This window comes from Vulpes vulpes, chromosome 8 (assembly GCF_048418805.1).
Source record: "Vulpes vulpes isolate BD-2025 chromosome 8, VulVul3, whole genome shotgun sequence".
NCBI lineage: Eukaryota > Metazoa > Chordata > Mammalia > Carnivora > Canidae > Vulpes > Vulpes vulpes.
In genome coordinates, this window is record NC_132787.1 from 72,747,924 (window position 1) to 72,772,737 (window position 24,814).

Sequence of the window (24,814 nt, forward strand, 5' to 3'; positions counted from 1 at the left end):
GAAGGCCCTGCTTCCTTCACTGGAGACTCTGCAGGCATCACCAACTCTCCTTGTGAAAGGATGGACATTGTTATCTACGTCAGTGCAGTGTTATCTACGAAGTCTGTGCAGAAGGCTGAGGGAAGAATGCCCGGGAAACCCAGCTTCACAAACTTCCTTCATTTGTCACTGGATCGGTACCTGTCTGGTGGGTCCATGAGACTGTTCTCAGCTGAGCCCACTGCAGCATTGGGAAAGGGAAAGAACTCTTCCCTGCATTCCCCACATCACACTGGTTAAGGGACAGAAGACCGCCAGAAAGTTTCGGAACATTTGAAGACCCCTGCCCCCGTACAGGTGTTTGTCTTCATTCGGATTTCTCTCTTGCTCCACACTTCCTCCTGCATTCCATCGGAGTTCTTGTATCCCATCCAAAGGGCTTCACTTCCCTGCCAGCGATTTCTGTCCTCAGGGCTCCCATCTCCTCCTCCTCCTCCTCTTGTGAACACGTCTCAGTTTCATCTGAGACTTTCTGGGGTTGACTTTGGCACAGCCCCCCATCGTCTCTCCCAGCATTTGGCTCACAAATTCATTCTTCCTTTAGTCTAACTCGATTCTAGACGTCACCCTATTTCCCAACTCTCATCCAGGCTCCTCATTATCTACTGAAGTCACTTGCATCCTTTAAGACTGGCCCTGGTGGCTGTCCTCTACCCAGTCCCCAGGGCAGCTGCCAGCACAGACCCAGGGCCAAGTGCACCCTCTCTCCACCCTGCCCTGGGCTGGCACAGCCTGTTCAGGGTACAGAGCTCTGAAAGAGGCCTTTGACCTTGGACATTAGCCCATTGTTCCTGTGCTCACCTTGGTGCTTTCTCTGGCACCTGCTAGGCCCAGCCACCTTCTGAATCTCATCTACTTTTTCCTCACCCCTGCCTGCCCTACTCCCAGCCCAGTGTCCTATTCATACCTCTCTTAAAAACCTCTCCATAGCCTGTCTTTGTACAGGTGTTATACCATTCCTTCCACCTAAAGTTTTTAATTTACTCCCTCACAGTACCACCCCCCCCCCCCCATCTTAATGGCACTTTCTTATCAGCCCAGCATGCATGGAGGGAGTACGCTCATATGGAAGGGGATCCAAGGGACCCAAGTTGCTGGCCACATCTTTAGATATTTCCCCTTGGGCTGCTCAGACTCCCCCAGAGAGAAGTCTTCCAGGCTCTTGCTTGGAGGGTGGGGTCAGCCTCCTTATGTGTTTAAGCTCCAAGCGGCAAGAAGGGCTGGGAGTCCTTAAGATGAAAAATCAATGGATCAGTCCTTGATCCTTTCCTTTTCCATTCTGCACCCACACTCCACTGTTGCTGAGCCCCCTATCCAGATCCACTTGGTTACCCTCTCATGAGAGTGAAGCTGCAGACTTCTGCTGGAGCAAGAGAGGGGCAGGCACCCAGCAGAACGGAGGCATAGTGGGCCTCAAGGGAGCTAGAAAGTACAGCCACTGCAGACACCCATAGATTGCTTCCCAAGTACAAACGCTGCTCGCTGTGCACACAAAGTTAGATCACAGGTATCAGACTCGGTGATTCTCAAACTGCTCTGGGCCTCTAGCTATCCTTTGCCCAGAACAGCTCTTGTTTGATCTATTTTTAGAATATGGGCTTTTGTGAAGATTTCCTTTAAAGTATGATTCCACCGCTTTAAAACTCTTTGAAAACAGCTGGACTAGAAGATTCTAAGGTCCTTTCCAGTCTCAGTGTTTTTGAACATAAAATCACCCTTGTCTTCCTCAGCATTGTGCCAGGGAGGATCTGATTCCAAAAATTAATGGGAAACTAATGATTAAATCTCCTGCCAGGCTCTCTGCCATGGCAAATCCACCATGACTGGGTAAATGGTTTCACTCCCTCCCCATCTATCCTCAGCACCTTCTGTCTTATTTCTCATTTACTTCTGCCACTATTCCCAGGCAAGAAAAAGAAAGGGAAATTTTAAATCAGTTGCATAAAATGCTAACCAGCCCGGCAAACAAAAATGTGAAAAAAGATGGGAGCCTGAACAAATAGACCTCGGTTAACTTTGCAAAGGCTTGCCCCATGGCAGTGGTAGCTGGCAGCCCCTCAGTAGTTTGTCCCAGACATTTGGTGATAGAATCACAGAGCAGTGATTAAGAGTTTGGGCTCTGGGGTCAAAAGGATATGGGTCAAATCCCAGTGCCACCATTAACTGATTGATTGGTCTTGACCAAGTTATTTAGCCATGCTGAACCTTTTCTCATAATCTGTACAATCAGAGTAATAATATCTACTTTATAGAGTTGTCATGAGGATTCAGTGTGAGATAATACATGTGTGATGTTTGGCACAGTGCCTGATACATAGAAAGAACCCAGTAAATCAGCTATTTATGGTTCCTGTCATTAGAACTATTTCTCTTGGCTTCCAGGAAGTTCAGAGATCAGAGCTCAATCAAGTGTTTAGCTGAGACCCCTCGTGTCATTCTCTCTCACTCCGCTCCCATTTCATAGCTTCTTAACATAGTTATCACTTATTGAATTCTTAGTATGTGCCAGAACTTAGAGACATTACCCAACACCTAGCATGGTGCTAGGAATACTATTGGTAACTTGATATATGATGGTAGAATAATTGAATGATCTTTTTCAATGTTCCCAGCAACCCTGAGAAGTAGGTATCATGGTCTTGATGAGAATAGACATATTTTTGTCATAATTGTGCAGCATCATCCTTTAAAAAAAATAATTATGCAGCACCTGAGTCTGCTTCCTGGTTGTGAGGCCTCTGCTTTTGCAAGAGGATCTCACTCTGGAGGCTGAGAAGGTGGAAAATTCCCCTTGACCTCTGGCAGCAGGAGTATGGACATATGAACTAAAGACAGCCAATCAGATTCTCACCCAAGACTTTTAAATTTAGACTGAACAATGTACTTGGAATCCCTTCTGGTGGGGCTGATAGCTAAGGCACCCAGTGGCCAGTGGCATCAGTGGCACTGGGGTGCCCAGTGCCCAGTTACCTACAATTCATTTTGAAATGTGGGGAGAGTGCTCGCTTCTGCAGCACATATACTAAAATTGAAAGGTGGGGAGAAGTATTGTAAATGAAATTATATGATGTTAGCTTTGCAATAAAGTTTCTACATCTTGCTGGCCTTTCCACAATTCCCTTTCCTTCTGTAGTTTGTGAGTTTCCTTACTGTTCAATCCCTTTCAACAACTCCCAAGGGATTCCTCTCTCGGAATGCTCACCCTCCATCTCCTTGGCAGGTGTTTGGGTAGCTTCTGTTGCCTCTAAGAAGATGAAGCAACATTTCATCAGCTTTTCTAACTACCCCTCAATACCCATCCATCCCTCTTCTGCCCATTCTATGCTCAAACTGTGCCAATTCAGGGCAACTGGTACTCTTCTCCTCTTGCAAATGAAAATCCCAGGACAAGTCTTTCTGTCACACACAGATGTGCTAGGGTTGAGGACTGACTCATACATTTTTCTTAAGGAAAAAAGGCTTTTGGGCAAGCTGGCATAGGTTGGCTTTCATTGATTTCTTTTTCATTCCCTTCTGGGACTCCTTCTTTGCTCCAGGCTTGTGGTAGACTCCGTGGGGTGACCCTGGGAGAAAAAAATACACGTCCCTAAATAAGAAAAAGAATATTGGACTTGGAATTAGGAGACCTGTAATGGAAGCCTGGTGGGGCCCTCACTCTCTGCCAGATCTTGGGTAGGTTCCCTAATTTTTCTGAGCTTCAGTCTCCTTATCTGAAAAACATGCTCATCCATGCACACAGTCTATGGGTTGCCGGGAAGTTTGAGTGCAGGTGCATTTAAGCCAGCATGAATTGCCAGTTCATGGGAGACATCCCAGAGATGCATATTTCTGTCAAATGAAAAATCTCCCTCCCTGACAATGGAGCCCAAAAGGAAGATGCCCCACATCTCCAGCCACCCTAAGTAGGGGTGGGGGAGGCAAGAGTATCAGAGACTCAGGGCACCTGGCAATGTGGGAAAGACTACCTGCGATCATGTTAAATGTTGGTTTACACTAGTCAAATATCTTTTGATATTCTTAGCAAGAGTGCTTGCTAAAAGAGAGCAAGGAGGGACTCTGAACAACCAGTGTCGTCAGCAGATGAGGGAAGGTGAGTGCAGGGAAGAGGGTGCCAGGAGAGGAGGTGCTAGAAAAAGAGCTAAAAACAGCCCTTATACATAACCGAGTGTTGTCTAGTCCTCAAATCTAGGGACCCTTGGGTGGCTCAGCGGTTTGGCGCCTGCCTTCGGCCCAGAGCGTGATCCTGGAGTCCCACATCAGGCTCCCTGAGTGGAGCCTGCTTCTCCCTCTGCCTGTGTCTCTGCCTCTCTCTTTCTCTCTCTCCCTGTGTCTCTCATGAATAAATAAATAAAATATTTGAAAAAAAATCTAGTTTCCCCTTGGCCTTAAGATGGGATAGCAAACACACTGGAAGGACCCCCCCCTGGGTGCCAGTGTCAAGACCCCAATCCCTGTCTCAGCTCAAAAACTTAGGAGGTAGGGGATCCCTGGGTGGCTCAGCGGTTTGGCGCCTGCCTTTGGCCCAGGGCACAATCCTGGAGTCCCGGGATCGAGTCCCACGTCGGGCTCCCGGCATGGAGCCTGCTTCTCCCTCCTCCTGTGTCTCTGCCTCTCTCTCTCTCTCTCTCTCTCTCTGTCTACCATGAATAAATAAATAAATCTTAAAAAAAAAAAAACTTAGGAGGTGAACAAACTGGGAGGGCTACCTAAGCTCCCTGGGCCTCAGTTTCATGTACCGTGATAAAGGGAAAAATACTAGTGCTTGCCTCACTATGGTAGACACAACGAGCAGACGATTGAGTTTTATTAAAGGTTTATTGAGATACAATTCACATACCATACAATTCTGCATTTTCTTTGGAGCAGCACTACTGGGGCATATTCTTTACCAATCAAATGGTAGGAGCTGAGGAAGCTGAGCAGAGACACATGACACCTCTTGGGGCCTCCCAAGTCACTCCTGCCTACACTCCGCTGACCAAAGCAAGTCACACAGCTGTGTTGACATCAGTGGTGAGAAGTAGGAGGCTCGGGCTAATGGGCAGGGCTGCCAAGGCACGTGGCAAAGGTGGGAGTGTAAGATTGTACTACAAGAAGGATCTGAAGACAGGAGCAATGATGTATTCTATGATAGAGGACAACAAATGCCCAGAAATGCAGTGTGGGTCGTTTGGCTTCAGGACTTTCCAGGAGCCCACCAGTGGTGTTTTTCTTAGGATGGTCAACTTCTACTCTAGCCTCCTGTTTCTGAGGAGGGACTTTCCAGGTGAGGGACTGTGCTACTCCAGCCTCTTGCATAAACTTTCTAGGCCACAATTCCTAGTTCCTGGCTCACCAGCTACCCCACATCCACGTCCTCTGAAGTCCTGCCAAAAGAAACAGGGCTTCCAAGGTTTTCAGGTCTCCTTCAGCCTGGCCAGACCCCTTTGTTCCTGTTCCTAGGGTCCAGCAGAGTTCAGACCCCTTTTTCCTGTTCAGTCTCCCAAATACGACTTTCTTATGCTGCCTTCCTATACAATATGGCCTGATGATACATCTGGCAGAGAGCAAAGACCCAGATAGCCAGGCCCTCAATTCACAGAAAAGCCTGTTTAACATTCCTAGGTTAAGATGGAGACTCCAGCAGTGAAAATTCAGAAGTCAGATTAGGTTTCCAAAGGGTGATCTTTCCATAGTTTACAGTCTCAATAAATTACCTGCTAAGTTGCAGTTGATTGAGCTTAAAGCAAAATTCTGAAAGCTTTGGTCAACATTTTGGTATAAATACCCTTCTGGGCCCTTCAATATTGTGTCTGCAATAAGCATTTCCTTGGGTACAGCCCAAAATTAGCATGAATTATGAAAATGATGCAGAAGCTGGTTAATTGAGGAACTGGTTAAATGGCTTTTCTCCCTAAGAGCTATTACCTGTCTGTTACCACCTTCTCCTTATGGAGGTTGTTTTAGTGTGGACTTTACAGGCTGATTTCTAAACATCTTTTCAGGAAGGTGACATAGAAAACAAGCCACAAGTTCATTATAAAGTTAAACATACACCTATTTTATAATCCAGGAATTCTGCTCCTGGGTGGTTTTACTCCAGACAAATGAAACTTCTGTCCACCCCCCCCCCCACAAAGATTTGTATATTGATGTTCATTGTAGTTTTATTTTCTTTTTTAAGATTTATTTATTTATTGAGGAGGGGAGAGGCAGAAGGAGAGAATCTCAAACAGACTCCCTGCTGAGCACAGAGCCCGACGTGGGGCTCTACCTAATGACCCTGATGAGATCATGCCCTGAGCTGAAACCAAGAGTCAGATTCTTAACTGACTGAGCACCCAGGTGCTCCAGCAGGTTTATTCTTAATAGCCAAAAACTAGGAGAACCCAAACGTCCATCAACAGCTGAATGGATAAAAAAAACTGTGGAATATATGTATAATAGAAAACTCTTCTGCAATAAAAATAAAGGATAGACAACATATGTGACAACACAGATGAATCTCATGGATATTATGCTGTGTGAGGGAAACCACACATGAAAGACTATCTACTCTATGATTCCAGTATTATAACACTGTTTTAGTCAGTCCAGGCTGCTATAGCAGAATACTATAGACTGGGTGACTTACAATGACAGAAATTTATTTCCCATAGTTCTGGAGGCTAGGAAGCCAAAGATCAAAGAGCCAGCCAATTGTCTGTGTGGTCAGAGCCTTTATCCTGGTTCAGAAATGGCCATCTTACTCCTGTGTCCTCACAGGACACAGGGGTATGGATCTCTCCGGGATTCATCTTATAAGAGCACTAATCCCACTCATGAGGGCTTCATTTCTCAAAGTCCCCACCTCCACCTGCTAATACTCTGACATCATGGGTTAAAGTTTTAACATGAATTTTGGAGAGACACAAACATTGAATCCTCAGAGATACTCTGGAAAAGAGAAAAACAGTCAATGATGATAGAGGTCAGAACAGGTGGAATTGGTTGGAACAGGGCAAGAAGGAACTTTCTAGGTAATAGAAATGTATAAAAGAAAACTTAAGAGGTCCATGTACTAAATGTTAATGGGGACATTGGTGACCTTAGAGGTAAAAAGGTGGCTGGTAACATGTGGTCAACAGCCAACTGGTAACATTTTCACTTTGTACAATTACCTAACATTTATGAAAAACAACTTCTGAAAAAGGAGTATGAGACTCAACAAATGAGGTTCTTGAAATCATTTTGCAAGTGGATCTTAGGTTCCACTTAGTAAAGTCCAAACATCACGATGGGTGACTTTTACATCAAGGTCCATGATGCTTCCTTTCTGAAGAGCAGGGCTTGTTCAAGCCCTGAGACCTTGAGTCTGAAAAGTCAGTGACATATGGGTGAGACAGCACCTTTCCAGCCTAAGATGAAACATGATTGTCTAAAGATGCCTCAGAGTTGGAGAATCCTGTTAGCTGGGGTGGTGGGAGGAGCTCTGGACTGGGACCCAATATGCCTGGAGTGAGACTGACCTTCCAATAACCTGCCCTGGCCAGTACATCCATGTAGGAACCTGCCGGCATTCAGCTATAGACAAACAGTGCTGTGACCCTGGACAAGGCAGTTGCTGCTTTTCCTCTGATCTATCCAGGGCCTCAGGATTCCTAGAACAGGACGTTCATCATGATTCTGCCTTGACCAAAATCCTTTATAATCCCCACGCTGCTGTCCTTGCCAGGAAAGGCAAAAATCTCCTTTGTGCTGAAGGTCTGGCTTTGTTTGATGTGGCCTAGGACTGAACCGGGCCGTGAGTTTTCCTCCTGCTTGCTTGATTAGACAAGTTTTTATTTTCGTTTTTTTTAAAAATTTTTATTTATTTAATCATGGCAGATACAGAGAGAGGAGCAGAGACATAGGCAGAGGGAGAAGCAAGCTCCTTCCTTGTGGGAAGTCTGATGTGGGACTTGATCCCAGGACCCCAGGATCTAGACATGAGCCAAAGGCAGATGCTCAACCACTGAGCCACCCAGCTCCCCTTAGACAAGCTTTTTAAACACAGAGCTCTACTGGAAAGCACACACACACACACACACACACACACACACACACCAATGCAAAGGAAACCTACAGCCCTTTCTCCCTTTTTTGTCAAATTGTCTCTAGAATATGCCTCCTTTCCCACCCCTCAGAGGCAGAGACCCTCTCCAGTGGGGGAATCTCTGGGTTCTGTTAGTTGCCGGGTGGCACCAGCTGATCTCCTGTTCACTCAGCCTCCTGGGACAGTCTCGTACAATGTACTTCAAGGGATGGGCTGAGGGAGGGTAGCCTCCATCTCTTTCTCCCAGTCACTGTCTTCTGGGTCTCGTGAAGAATGCTTCATACCACATGCCCTCAGAAAGGCACATACACACAACCACGCAGTACCAAGCAGCTGTTCATTAATTCATTCTCCAACAAGGATGTATGGAGGCCCTTCTGTGCCAGGCACTGGGCTAACCATCAGTCTATGGGAGTAAGAAAGAGTAACCCCAGGGGGAAATGTGTGCAGTGCTCACTGCTAATACAGTGCTCAAGGGGAAACAGAGAAGTCAAAAGGCAGTTCTAACAGAGTGATACATCCCACCAGGGAGGAAGTGCTATACAAGTGTAGAGTGGGGACACTACTTCATACTCAGAGGACTCAGGAGGTGCTTTCCCAGGGGACATGTGTGCTAAGCTGAGACTCTAACCATATGTTGTTCAACTAAAGAAGGATGGGGAGGAAGGTATTTTAGAAAAAGGAACAGCATGTGCCAAGACCCAGAGGCAAGAGACAAATGGGTTTGTTCAAAGAGTGAAAAGGAATTTCTCATATCTGGATGCTTAGAGCAGAAGAGGGAAGGGGAGGGTAGCTCCTCAGCTGGAAGGTTTCCAAAGGCAGCAGAGTGAGTAAATCAAGAGCAAGGGCTCTGGGATAAGGCTTCCTGGGATGAACCTTGGCTCTACCGCTCCTAGTTGTGTGACCTTGGGCATGTTATTGGCCTTCTCTACTTCAGCAGAATCATTGTAGTGCTTACCTCTGAAGAAGGATGGAGACAGATACCACACATAGCTGAGAACTACCTGCCATGTGATGTGTTCATTCACATCAGCCATTACTGAGCTCCTAAACCCCTCTAGCAAATCAGAAGTGGTTCCAAAATAGAAAGCAGAGTGTAATTACAGGGGTCAATCAGCTGTTACCTTTAAAAATAATGCTCTATATCAAATAAAACTACATTTGGCATTATAACCACTAGGATAACCACAGTTCTCTTTCAAATAGCATTTTATTTATTTTTTTTTCCAAATAGCATTTTAAAAGTTGCAGTGTATGGGGTGGTTAGCTGGCTCTGTCGGTGAAGTGTGTGACTCTTGATCTCAGGATTGTGAGTGGGAGCCCCATGTTGGATGTTAAGATTACTTTAAGACATTTTTTAAAAATCTTTAAAAACTGAAAACCCAATAAAAATTACAGTGTGATTTCCACACATTTGCTTTGTTGAAGTCTTAAAACTTATCTGCTTATGATGAAAGCAGAATATCCTCCTTTTTATAGAAAATTAAATGGAGGCTTTTTGCCTGGAGTGGGCCAGCCCCTCTGACACCTCCATCCTACATAGCCTATGAAGCTCGACTCCTTCCCTCTGCACCCATACCCTTGTGTCAAGCCCAGTAGGGCAGCGTTCCCCACTTCCCAGGCATACATTCCCCACCATGCACACACACACCGGCCCTTAGGGCTCATCAACCACCTGGGAAATTCCCAAGTTGCTGAGACATGGCTGCATGGGGCTCGATGTGTGACAACTACAACCAACATGTTCTCTTTAAGAGTGTCCCAGACACAGCAGCATTCCAGCACTCACCCCGCCTATGTCTGGGACATGTCACATAGACTCTGGGACATGTCATCTGGGACTGTCTGATCTCAGCAGTCTTCTCAAGGAACAATAGTGTTGGCCCAGCTCTTACCATACTGGACTGATCAGGGTGTGTGATTCTTTCATATGTTCATTTTATCTCCCACCTTAAGTCCCTTGGGGTGATGAATTATGTCTTCTATTTTTTGGGTATATACAAGGTTCCCCACCTAGTGCTAAGTGCTTAGTTGTTACTCAGTAACTACTTGATAGCCATACATTTGTGGGTTTTTTTGTTTTGTTTTGTTTTGTTTTTGCTAGCCATACATTTGTAATGGTAAATACACACTATGGGTAGTGTCCCTATATTGTGGTGTCAAGGGAATTTGGTTAATCATCAGAAAGTTGCTTGGGAACAGTGAAAAATAAGCAAAATGAGTTGGGCTTGAACCATTATTTCATAGTCTTGGTCAAGGATGGGTTAACAAAAGCAGAATTTATCCTAAGGATATAAGGTAACCTCTGGGAACACACCAGTGAAAGCCAGGGCTCACAGGACCTGGTAGAGGAAGGCAGGCCTTCCTCCTCTCCTTCTTCTGCTCCTTCCCTCCCATGTTTCTTCATCTTTGTTTCTCTTAGCTTTTCCCACTGGCTACTGTTATCTTCTGCTAGGAAATAACTCACTGCTCTGGGTTACCATGCTACAAAAAACAACTCCAACTCTCCAGAATCTTATGACTCCACTGGCCCACAATACTACAGTGGTTTCTATGTCTCTTACTTCAAATATCTGAGAAAGAATCTAATTGGCTCAGCTTGGATTAGTTCTTCCCTCTGAGCCCATACTTGCATCCAACAAGCATTTTTGGGGGGGGCTGTCCTGTACCTTTTCAGAATATGTTAGGCCCTGGAAAGGAAAAGGAAGAATTGAAATATGAGGATTCTGACCTCCGTGTGTTCCATGCTCTGTTTCTAGTGGTAGGGGCTTAACCATTGGGCCCAAGGGCTATGCTGAAGTTAGAATATGGAGTAGGTACAATAATTTTAGGGGAAGAAACGTGGGAACACAAGCTTGAAATATAGGCCAACAAGGGAGGATCAAATCAGCCATTATCTTCAACTACAAATGGGCAAATATTGAAAAGAATGAGAACACCCGATGTTGGGGCAGGATATGAGGAATCAGGCCCTATCATCCACTGCTGATGGTAGCAAAGAAATGGACCAATACTGCTGTAGGGTATCTAACAACCTCTGCCAAAATAGTAAATGTGTATCTCTTGCTATCACCAATTCTAGGTTTAGGAATCTATCTTATGTAAATAATTGAACAAGAGTTCAAGAATGTTTGTGTGTGAATGTGGTATTGTTCACAGGAGAAAAAGGAGAAAAAATAACTCAAGCTTACATGGTGCACAATCTTGCTTAGGTAAATTATAGCATAACAGAACATCATAAAACAAAAGAATGATCTAGCTCTATATTGGAATAGAAAATATCTTAGATGTATTGTTGTGTAGAAAAAAAGCACATGGTAAAAATGGCCATTCACATAGCAGCTGATTTACATGAAATTGTTCCCATACGACTCTGTGGACATTAGGCACAGTCTAGAAGGAATTACTAATATGTCAGGGGAAGGCTGAGAGTTTAGGTGATTGCTACTTTTGTCTATATTTTCTGCATTGCCTGAATCTACATTATTATCTGTTTTCATAATCAGAAATTCGATAAAGCTGGGCTGTTTGTTTGATCTTTTTTTTAAAATAAACTTTCAATTTTCAAATAGTTTTACAGAAACTTGAAAAGACAGTATAGTGTTCCCATACACTCCACCCCAGTTTCCTGTGGTACTAACATTTTACATTAACATGGTACATTCATCACAACTCATGAACCAATACTGATACGTTATATAAACTAAAATCCATACTTTATCCAGATTTCCTTAGTTCTTTACTGAATGCTCCACCTCCTTGAGGATAAACTGTCTTCATAAATGTAGAACTCTTCTGCATGGGGGGTTTGTTTCTTGTCCTCCATTTATTTTTTTCAATCATTTAGTTTTATCAGTATGGACTCATAGATATTCATTGCGTACTTCAAGTTATAACCCCATATTACTTTAATTCTTTTGTTGCTCAAAATATTTGTTCCGCTTCTGGCCATTGGGAGCTCTTTGAGTTGGCTCCGGAGCCTTTTTGACATATTCCCATCAATGTGGTCTTGTATTATGCGTGTGTGTGTGTGTGTTTTAATTTTTTATTTATTTATGATAGTCACAGAGAGAGAAAGAGAGGCAGAGACACAGGCGGAGGGAGAAGCAGGCTCCAGGCACTGGGAGCCTGATGTGGGATTCGATCCCGGGTCTCCAGGATCGCGCCCTGGGCCAAAGGCAGGCGCCAAACCGCTGCGCCACCCAGGGATCCCTGTGTGTGTGTTTTTAAAGCACTTCTTTACCTTCTGGCACAAGGGCTCCAGGTTCACCTTGTGTATTCCCTGCTCCAATCCTAAAATCAATCTCTCCTCCCAGGAACCCTGCTTCCTTTCCCTGGAGGATGGTATTAGAGACCAAGATCTATGCACTAAGTGCATAGGTAAAGTGTGCACCTAGTAAAGTGAAGTTAAGTCTGCAGTCATGTAGGCAGTCAGTGAAGCCCAGTGGCAGAATGAGGGTCCCAATGAGAAGGGTGGGTAGGCTTAGGGACTGTCCTTGGGAGAAGGGCCCTCTGGTGCTCAGCCAAACAGGAGACTAGCAGAATAAGAACAGTCAGCCTGGCCCTGCCCTGACCCCATCTCAGGGTTCCTTCTGAGTGGCCAGTAGGCTAGGGGAGGAGGAAGCATCCCTCTCCTTCCCTCTAGAATCCAGGGCCACTGTGGGTGATCATGTTCAGGCTTTAATAACCCCCAGGTCATGCTCATTCTGATGTCCTAGGTCAGATCTTGTTTGGCAAGACCTTTGGGGGTAATGTCCAGGCCTGTGTATGTGGTGACTATTCATCACTCTCTGGCTACCAGATAGCACTTTCAGACCTGTCCTGACTTGAGGAAATTCTGCCCCAGGAGCCTTGAAAAAGCTTCCAAACCAGAGGCCTGGGAGGTAGTGCTCCTTTTCCCAGCATCCTTGGCAGTGGGGTTGCAGCACAAAACCTGGTGGCTCACTTGCATGCACATCCTAGCCAGGTGGGGAGCTGATCTGGGGAGGGGGGAGTTGCAGAAGAGAGGTGCAAGCTGACACCTGCTGAGCCCCACCTACCTGAGATTTGCTCACAGATCTGGCTTGGGGACACAATGTTGGCTGCACTCAGAAATAGGATATATTTATATGGGATGTTACTGTTCTTTTAAAAAGTTATTCCTAGTTTATCTGAAATTAAACCTTAACTAGGCATCTTGTATTTTATTTGAGACCCTGAAGAAGGAAATGAGCCTAAGGACTGTCTCAAGCCACAACAAGTTCCAGGGTAGGGGGGAATGATTTTGCCCCCCAGAGTGTCCTATCATATGATCTCTTATCCAGATTTTTTTTGCCTGAAATCTTGAAAACATACAACATAAAATTCTCCAGCTGATAAAAGACGATTGGAAGTGCCAGCATTTGATTTGTCCCGAGGTAGGATTAGGGACACTGATGTGTCATGTACTCTCAGTCCCAAACATAGTACTGGGAGCTCACTGCCAGGGTGACATCCAAGGGGCAATGTCCAAGGCACTGAGGCATGAACACCAAAGAGGGCACTTGAAGAGAGATCAGGAGCTGATCTACCATACTGACCAAACGGGAGAACCAGGAAAGATCAGAAAGTAGCACAGGGCTATAGGACAACAGGGAAGCATGGATGACTTGGACCAACACTCAGCTGGATTTGTACCCTTCCTATAGTACCTGCTGCTGAGCGGTAGGATGGCCCCTCTCCTAGGCCCATATAAATGACACTATTGAGACAGCTGATAACTTCTTCTGATTAATCATGCCTGTCTCAAATGAAAGCAAGGCAATGGAGCAGACATACCAAACACAGTAAGTAGCAATTATCACTAGCTTATAACTATACCCTTTCCCATTGGCTTCAAACACTACCAGAAGCATGGTTGGCATTCTAGTAAGTCTGTACTGACTAATCCAGAAAAAAACCCTATTCCATTCCTGCCTTACAGCTGCTTGTCCCATTCCTATCTCCTGCCCTGATCCCTGAATAGTGCTGTGTGACTCCTCAAGCCCAATGGCCCTAGATTTGTGAGGATTTTTATTATCTTATCTTTTTTTTCTAACTAGTAAAGGGGGCTCAATGCTGCCGAGCAAATTGTTTTATCCTATTCTCTACAGGAAAGACATCTCAGGCTGAGACAGGTATTGGAGGCCCCACGAGTTTATCCTAGGAGTGCTTCTTATATGCAGCCTGAGTCACACAATGTTGGAAGGTGAATGACACCTTGCACCTGTGTTTGCGTGGCCAGCTTTTCTGAATGTCAAAGGAAACATGATTGTGATCATATCAATCACACTGTGATATGTTGATTGACTAAAATCCAGCTTTGAAATGTTATGTATTGTCATGCCTAGATTCTCTGTCTAGTTTCTGCTTTGTAGTGAATAATTTATTTGAAGCTTACCTATCATTTGCCTTGGAAGCTTCACATCCACTTTTGATCCAAAATGCTAGAGTTCTGGAGAAAATGAGGAAATGAATGTTACTGTCTTCATTAATCTGTTTAGCACTGGGCCAGACACAGAAAAGGTGTTGTTAGATGGTAGCAATGTTCATTCCCTTGCATTAATTTTTGACCAATAAACATTTTAAAATTTTGTACCTAAACCAAAAGTATTAGAAGAAACAAGTAACAGTCACACCCGCTACACACACTTGAGACTCCTGAAGGAAGCTTTTCAAAATAAATAATAATTACTGGGGCTTCTGGGTGGCTCAGTCAGTTAAGCAGACAATTCTTGATTTCAGCTCATGGTCTCAATGAGATTATACCCCACTGGGCTCCGTGCTCAGCAGGGTATCTGCTTGAGATTCTCTCTCTCTCTCTCTCTCTCTATCTCTCTGCCCCTCCCACCTCTCTCTCTCTCTCAAATAAATAAATAATTTTTAAAGAAATAAATAGTAATTATTGTCCAAGGTTTTTTCCACATTGGCATTTTTGACATTTTGGGCTGGATAATTCTTTGTTTTGGGGGGTGTCCTTTGCATCATAGGATGTTTACTAGCATCCTTGGCTTCTATCTACCATATGCCATTTATACCCCCTTCTCAATTATGACAACCAAAAAACGTCTTCAGATATATTGCCAAATATCCCCTGGGAGGCAGGAAGGTGGGAAATCACCTGCAGTTGAGAGCAACTGATCATTGTCAAATCCTCTGTATGAATTTTAACAGAGGGAAACAAATTTTATGGTCAACACAACTGTCTTATAAAGGAAAAAATCTGTTATGAAACAGGCCTGTTTGTTCAGCTCTGGTCATTTGATGGGTTTGGATATTTCAGGTCAGCTTGGAGCTGAATTTGTCAGCAGGCAAGTATCCAACAGTGATTATTCCCAGCAGAGATGCTGGAGAAGCCTTGCCAATGCAGAATACTCAGAATGCTGGATAAAATGCTTTTTAAAATATCTTTTTAAATGTAGGGTTATAGTAGTGGCCAAGTAAGAGAAACCTTCAGAGGCCCATGGTGAGAAAAACCCAAATACAGAGAGGCAAATGCTGAAGTCAGGATTTACCCTGAAGATATCTGCCAACCCCTGGGGGCCTGGAGCTGGATTTTGAGAAGTCTTGTGTACCGGGAATATGAGCCAAACTCTGAGCCTTAATGTGGGATGGGATGTAGGATTAGAGACACTTTCATTTAGCTCAGAAAAGTAACATTCTCAGTGGGTGAACTAGAAAAAAAAGCTCAACCCTCAAAGTTCTAAGACTTGGCACTAAATTGAATAGAAAAAAAGATCTGCTTTGCTAATTATTTTTAAAAATATTTATTTATTTATTTATTTATTTATTTATTTATTTATTTATTTATGAGAGAGAATGACTGGGAGGGACACAGGGAGAGGGAAAGAGAATAGACTCAAGTAGACTCCATGTTGAATGTGAAGCCTCATTTGGGGCTTGATCTCACAACTCTGAGATCATGACCTGAGCTGAAACCAAGAGTTGGACACTTAACCGACTGTGCTGCCCAGGTGCCTCTCCTTTGCTAATTCTTAATCATAAGCCTGCATACACATATTTTAGGGGTTGAAATTTATACTTCTTTTTTTAAAAGATTTTATTTTTTTTATTCATGAGAGACACAGACTGAGAGAGAGAGAGACAGAGACATAGGCAGAGGGAGAAGCAGGCTTCATGCAGGGAGTCCAATGTGGAACTCGATCCCAGGACCGCAGGATCACACCCTGAGCTGAAGGCAGACACTCAAACCCTGAGCCACCCAGGCATCCCTGAAATATATACTTCTTATGTAATTCCAAATTCAAAGCTAAAAATTCAGTGTAAACTTTGTACCAGTTTAGTTGTATCCTGTAGACACCTGATAGAAGAAATGGAAACCCTCCTGAGAAGGATGAAAACTAACCCCACACCTCAAAACATCCCCAAAGATAAAGCTTTGAGAAATATGAAACAACAATAAATAAATCATAACATATTTTAAATATAAAGTCACCATCAGTTAGAACTGAGAGAAACAACAAACTGCAGAATTAGACCCCCAAAGACAGCAATGATTGAATGCATAATATAAAACAAATATGTTTACTATGTTTAAAGAAGTAAAAAGAGAAACTAGGAAGTACCATAGAGAAGCTAGAATCTATCTAGCTGACCAAGTATAAAGAAAAAAATGAAGGTGCTATTATTTGTAGGTAGCATATTTATGTACATAGAAAATCCAAAGGAATCTCCAAACAATCAAAATTAAATTAATTTATCAAGGAGGGAGATAATATACCAAAATCAACTGTAACTGGAATAGCCAAAATAACTTTGAAAAAGAAGAACAATGTTGGGGTGCCTGGTGGCTCAGTTAGTTAAGTGTCTGCCTTTGTTTCAGGTCATGACCTCAGAATCCTGGGATCAAGTCCTGCATTGGGCTCCCTGTTCCACAGGGACCCTGCTTCTCCCTCTGCCTCTGCCTCTTTGTCTGTCTCAAATAAATAAATAAATAAATAAATAAATAAATAAATAAAATCTTTTTTAAAAGATTTGTTTTAAAAAAAAGAAGAAAAAAATGTTGGAAGGCTCAATTTTAAAACTCACTACAAAGATGCAGTAGTCAAGACAGGGTGATATAAGCACAAGGACAGATATATAGATCAATGGAATAGAACTAAAAGTCCAGAAATAAATATTCACATTTAGTGTCAGTTGATTGTCAACAAGGGTGCCAAACCAATTCAATGGAGAAATAATCTTTTCAGATAATTGTGTCGGGACAACTGGATATCCACATGGAAAAGAATCAAATTTGACCATATACACCATATACAAAAGGTAACTCAAAATGGACCAAAGACCTAAATATCAGAGCTAAAACTATAAGGCTCTTAGAAGAAAACATAGGTGTAAATCTTTGTGACCTTGAATTAGCATGACATTAAAAACACAAGCAACAAAAGAAAAAAATATACAAATCATACTTCATCAAAATGTCAAAATTTTGTGCCTCAAAGAACATAATCAAGAAAGTAAAAAGACAATGATAGAATGAGAGAAAATTTTTGTAACTATTATATTTGATAAAAGGTTGTATCTAGGATATATAAAGAGCTCTACAACTCAATAATAATATGAAAAATAACTCAATTTTTTAAAATGAGCAAATCTGAATATATGTTTCTCCAAAGAAAATATACAATTGCCAATAAGCACACAAAAAGATAATCAATGTGATTAGGTATCAGGGAAATGTAAATCAATGCATGTATGTTCATCTAATGGATGACAAGGTGACACTGGGAAACAGTGGGGAAAGGAAAAGATATTCTTTTCTAGGGCAATTGAATAGCAAAGGGGACAAATAAATTATGACCCCCTACCTCACATCATTCACAAATCAATTCTAGGTGGACTGTAGGTCTAAATGGAAATAATTTTTAAAAATCTGTTATTTAGTGGCACCTAGATGGCTCAGTCAGTTAGGCATCACCTTCAGCTCAGGTCATGTTCCTATGGTCCTGGGATTAAGCCTGACATCAGGGTCCCTGCTCAGCAGGGAGTCTGCTTCTCCCTCTCTTTCTCCCCCTGTGTGCTCTCTCTCCCTCTCTAATAAATAAATAAATAAATAAATAAATAAATAAATAAACGTTTTTTTTGAACAATCATTTATTTATTATTTTTTAGGGAGAGAGAATCTTAAGCAGTCTCCATGCCCAGTGTGGAGTCCAATGTAGGGCTTGATCTCACAATCTTGAGATCATGACCTGAACTGAAATTAAGAGACAGAAGTTTAACTGAAGCAACCAGGCACCCTAAAAATCTTTTAGAATAGAACTTAGGGTAGGCAAATATTTCTTAGCATGACCCAAAAATAACTAATCATAAAGGGGAAAATGATAAACTGGACTACATTGAGATAAAAAAAAAAAAACTTCTGTTCATGGGATGCCTGTATGGCTCAGCAGTTGAGCGTCTGCCTTCAGCTCAGAGCGTGATCCTAGTCCAGCGATTGAGTCCCACATCGGGCTCCCTGTGAGGACCCTGCTTCTCCCTCTTCCTATGTCTCTCATGAATATGAGATATGTCTATGTTTCTGTGTCTCTCATGAATAAATAAATAAAATCTTTAAAAAAAAAACCCTTCTGTTCATAAAAAGGCACCATTAAGATTGTGAAAGACAAACATGAACTGGAAGAACATATTTACAATATAGGACTCATATGGCCAATACACTATTCAAAGCCTCCTTCAAGAAAGGACTGCTCACTGCTGAGTGAGGAGTGTGATTAACTCACAATCTCCTACTGTTAACTCCTTTGGGTCCACACCAACTTTCAAGCCAAGGACCAGGCCAGTGGTCCTTGATCAATGATTAAGAAAGGCAATAATGACCAAGCATGTTTTCTGTGGAGTGTTCCCCAGCCAATGATAAACAAAATAGCGGTACAAGAGCCTAGTGATTTCCACCCCCATTCCCCATGGGACTGACTTCTCTAATGGGTAGCCTTTGCTCCAGACATCCCTGTTGGGCTGTCAGAGACCTTCAGGTCTGCACTATAGTCTAATCCTGCTTCCTTTCCTTTTCTTTGTTTTCTTTCTTTTTCCTCTTCTTTCATGGGTATTACTCCACAATAAGCCTTTCACTTCCTAACTCTACCTCAGTCTCTACTTCTTAGAGAACTCAAATCATTTTAACTTCTAACTGGAATATATAAAAAGAATCATTACAAAATAATAAATAAAATAAAATGGCAGACAACACAACAGAAAAATAGGCAATACGGACACCTGGGTGGCTCAGTGGTTGAGTGTCTGCCTTTGGCTCAGATCGTAATCCTGGGGTCCTGAGATCAAGTCCCACATCGTGTTCCCTACAGAGAACCTGCTTCTCCCTCTGCCTATGTCTCTGCCTCTCTCTGTCTCTCATGAATAAATAAATAAAATCTTTAAAAAAAGAAAAACAGGCAGTGTACTTGAATAGGCATTTCATAAAAGAGAATATCCAAATAGCCAATAAATGAAAATGTTCTTATGTTAGTCCTCTGGGGCTGCTACAACAAATTCCCACAACCTCCATGGCTTAAAATAGCAAAATTTATTTTCTTACAGTTCTGGAGGCTAGAAGTCTGAAATTAAGGTATTGGTAAGGTCATCTTCTCTCTTGAGGCTCTGCAGGGAGGGATATTCATTCCTCATGTTTTCTGGTTTCTGGCGGCTGCTGGCATTCCTTGGCTGGTGGCTGCATCATTCCAATCTCTGCTTCTATCTTCCTCTTAACTACTCTTCTGTTGTGTCTAATCTTTCTCTGCTTCTGTCTTACAAGGACATTTATAGGACCCACCAGATAATCCAAATAATCTTCTCTTCTCAAAACACTTAACTTAATCACACCTGCAAAAACTTTATTATGTAAGGTAATATTCACAGTTTCCAGGACTTAGGACCCGCTCTCTTTGTGGGGCTCATTGAAATACTGAGCTCACTGAAATACTGAAATAATTAGAGGACTACAGAATGCTTCTCCTTCCCTTATACTTACCAGTACATCACTGAAGGCCTATTTACAATAGATCCTTTCAAGCACTACATTATATCCAGCTATCAAGAAGAAATTATAAGGTACACTAAAAAGAAAATAAACAGCTTGAAGAGACAGAGAAAGCATTAGAATTAGACATTGGATGTTGGAATTATCAGACAGGGAATTTGAAATATCTGTGATTAATATGCTAAGGTCTCTACTGGATAAACAGACAGCATGCAAGAATAGATGAACAGTGTTTAAGAAGAGAGATGGAAATCCTAAGAAAGAACCAAAAAGAGATGCTAGAGATTAGAAATATTATAACATAGGGACATGAGTGGCTCGGTGGTAGAGCATCTGCCTTCTGCTCAGGTTGTGATCTTGATCCTGGGATCAAGTCCCACACCAAGCTCCTCACAGGGATCCTGCTTCTCCCTCTGCCTATATCTCTGCCTTGTCTCTCTGTGTCTCTCATGAATAAATAAATAAAATCCTTTTTTTAAAAAGAAGCATTGTAACATAAATGAAGAATGTCTTTGATGAGCTTATTAGTTGATTGGATATGGCTGTGGGAAGAATCTCTGAGACTGAGAATCTATCAATAGATAACTCTAAATCAAAGAGAACAACAAAAACAACAACAACAAGACAGAACAAAATATCCAAGAATTATAGGGCAACTACAAAAAGAGTAACACATAATCATAATACCCAAGGGAGAATAAAGAAGGAAAGGAACAGAATAAATACTTTGAAACATTAATGACTCAGAGTTTCCCCAAATTAATGTCAGACACCAAACCACAGATCCAGGAAATTCAGAGAACACTAAGAAGGAAAATGCCCAAAAAAAACCCCCTACATCTAGGCATATCATTTTCCAAACAAAAGAGAATCAAAAATAAAGAAAATATCCTTAAAGAAGCCAGAAGAAAAAACACCTTACCTATAGAGGAGCAAAGATAAGAATTATACCTGACTTCTCCTCAGAAACAATGCAAGTAAGAAGAGAACGGAGTGAAGTATAGCTGACCCTTGAACAACAAAGGGGTTAGGGCTGGACGTCCTGTACAGCCAAAAATCTGAGTATCACTTTTACTCCCTCAAAACTTAAGTACTGATGGTCAACTGTTGACCAGAATTTTTACCAATAACATAAATATTCGACTAACACATATTTTGTATATGTATTATGTACTGTGTTCTTACAATAAAGTAAATAGAAAAAAAGAAAATGTTATTAAGAAAATCATAAGGAAGAAAAAATACATTTACTATACTGTATTTATTTTTTTAAAATGGGCAGCCTGGGTAGCTCAGCGGTTTAGGGCCACCTTCAGCCCAGGGTGTGATCCTGGAGACCCAGGATTGAGTCCCATGTCGGGCTCCCTGCATGGAGACTGCTTCTCCCTCTGCCCACCCCCTCTCTCTCTGTTTCTCATGAATAATAAATAAAATCTTTTTTTTAAAAGCCACATATAGGGGCACCCAGGTGGCTCAGTTGGTTACGTGTCCAACAATTTATTTCAATTCAGGTCTTGATCTCAGGGTCATGAGTTCAAGCCCTGCATTAGGCTCTACCACTTTTTTAAAAAGCCTCATATAAGTGGACTCACACAATTCAAACCCATGTTGTTCAAGAGTCAATGATATTTAAAATGTTGAGAGACAAGAAAACCACCACCCTAGAATTCTGTAAAATTATCCTTCAAAAATGAAGGAAATAGACTTTCTCAAACAAACAAAATTGAGGGATTTTTTTTTTTGTCAATAGATTTATCTTGGAAGAAATGTTAAAAGAATTTCTTTAGAGAGAAGAAAATAATATAAGTCAGAAACTTGGATCTACAAAAAGAATACTGAAAAAAGGAATAAGTGAAGGTAAAATAAAAACTTTCATTTTTACTCTTAATTGATCTAACAGATAACTGCTCAAAATAATAATAGCAACCATACATTTGATTATATATGTATATAGTGAAATGAATGACAGCAATGATACAAGGGATGGGAAGGAAGAATTAGTATTATTTATTGCTATAAGGTACTAACATTGTGTGTGAAGTACAGTGTTATTTGAAAGTGGGTTTGGATTAGTTATAAATGTATATTGCAATCTCTAGGGCAACCACTAAAAAGTGTTTTTAAAAAGTGTAACTGATATTTTAAGAAAGAAGAGAAAATAGAATCATATAAAATGTGTAATTAGAACCACAAAAAGCAGGGGAAAAGTGGAGGATAAAAATAGGAACAAAGAACAAAAGCAACAAACAGAAAACAGTAACAAATATGGTAAATATTGATCTGACTATATTAATAATCACTCTGGATGTCAATGGTCTAAATGCACCATTTAAAAGACAGAGAACATCACAGTGTATCAAAAAAGGACCCAAGAAATGTTATGCACAAGAAACCCACTATAACCACAAAGACACACAAATTACAAGTGAATGGATAAAAAAAAATATACCATGCTACCATTAACCAAAAGCAAGCAGGAGTAGCTATCTTTTTTTTTAAGATTTTATTTATTTATTCATGAGAGACACACACACAGAGAGAGGCAGAGACACAGGCAGAGGGAGAAGCAGGCTCCATGCAGGGAGCCCGACGTGGGACTCGATCCCAGGTCTCCAGGATCACGCCCTGGGCCGAAGGCAGGTGCCAAACCGCTGAGCCACCCAGGCGTCCCAGGAGTAGCTATCTTAATTTCAGTGTGCATTTCAAAGCAAGGAGAGTTATCAGAGCTATATGGACATTACATAATAACAAAGAAGTCAAGTCCCTGAGAAGACATAACAATCTTTAATGGTCATCCACCTAACAACAGAGTGTCAAAATATGTGAAGCAGTGAATGGTGGGACTGCAGGGAGAGAGAGATGAATCCACTATCATAGTTGGAGACTTCAACACTCACCCAGCAGAAATGGGCCAGTAGGTTTCCCACTAGAATCAGGAAACCCTTTTCATTACTCTTTTTTAACACTGTACTGGAAATCCTAATTAGTACAATAAGATAAGAAAAGGAAATAAAGGGTATACTGGTTGAGAAGGAAGAACTAAAACTGCCTTTGTTCACAGATAACATGATTGCCCATGTAGAAAATCTGAAAGAATAAAATTTAGCTGTGAACTTAAAACTGCTCTAAAGAAATTGTTGTTTTTAAAACATAGAGAGCAAAAATCAGAGTGACAAGGAGAAATTGACTTATCCACCATCTTAATAGGAGATTTTAATTCATCTTTTTTGTAATTTACAGACCAAGTAGATAAAACAAAACAAAACAAAACAAAAATCAGTAGGACTATTGATGACTTGAGCAATGTTTAACTTACACAGAACTCTGCACTAATCAAATTAGGAAAACATTCTTTTTAAGAATCCATGGTACGTTTTACAAAAATTGGCCACATACTTGTATGAATGAAAAGCAAGTCTAAACAAAGTTCAAAGAGTTGAACATACAGATCACATATAGATTCATAGAGATCACATTCTTAAACAAGGAAGTCATTGGTAACAAAAAATTATAATAGATTTGGGAATTAAAACATATAATCTAAACAAATCATGCCAGGGGTCAAAGGAAAACGGTCTGAGGCTCCAAACTTCCAAGAGGTGAAACAGCTAATGAGAAATCTCTAAGGGTAGAATGACTGAAGACCCTTTAAGAAAAGAGAGTCCATGGGACACCTGGGTGGCTCAGTGGTTGGGTGCTTGTCTTTGGTTCAGGTCATGATCCTGGGATCTGGGATTGAGTCCCACATTGGGCTCCCTGCATGGAGCCTGCTTCTCCTTCTGCCTATGTTGCTACCTCTCTTTTTGTGTCTCTCATGAATGAATGAACGAATGAATGAATGAATAAATAAAAATAAAAATAAAGAAAAGAGGGTCCAATGCTGAATTTGAAGCTGATTTTACTTCTACACCATTGTCTGTGTTAATGGATCTCTCTTAGCTAATGATCATATGTCAATCATGATTGGACTTGCTTATGACAGGTCCATAATTGAACCAGTCACATGACTGGAATCTTCAGATTGGTCAGCCTGGGCTAGGTTCCACCTCTGTGAAGCTGGAAATAGGAGTGGGAGTGTTTTGATGCCTATACTCTCCAAGACCACATAGGGCCTTCCTTCCTGGGAAGGAAGCTTGACAAACAAAATCACCCTTCTTCCCATAAATACAATTCTATAAACACTCCTAAGGAACAGAATACAATGACTCTACAAACAAATACTGAAAACCAAAATCATGTCTAGTTGCCACACTCAGTCCAAAATTCAGGATTTCCAGGTGATGCATTTTCCTCTTTTGTGAGGTTCTGAAACATTCTTTCATGGATTTGGCACCCTATCGCCAAAAGATAAATTTAACCACCATCTCCACCATCCCCAGCATACCCAAAACCCAATGATAAAGGGACATCAGAAATGCCACAATAAGTCTCCCATTCTGCAGTGAGGAGAAGGAATAATCATGCAAAGTGGCTTCTAGTATACTCCACATTCTGCAGGGTAGGAACAAAGACAGCCCCAGGCAGTCTTCTGGGTCAGACAGCCCAACTGCGCCCTTTCTACTAATTGCAAAGACACTCCTGGTCTTGAGATTTCCAAGACCACTTCTAAGTAAGGTGTAGGGGAAGACTCCTCATTGCGGGGCTACTTTAGTGGCCTCTCCCTTTCAGCGTAATTGTTGGGCCTGGGGTTGCCCTGGGGTTTAAGCAATCACATACCACTGTTGGCCAAG

At 41.9% G+C, this 24,814-nt stretch overlaps 1 protein-coding gene across 1 annotated transcript in view; it reads left to right on the plus strand.

Moving 5' to 3' along the window:
* LOC112916667 (uncharacterized) overlaps nt 1-24,814 on the plus strand; it is a 50,874-nt gene that overhangs the window by 996 nt on the left and 25,064 nt on the right. The gene's annotated exons all lie outside the window — the stretch shown is intronic.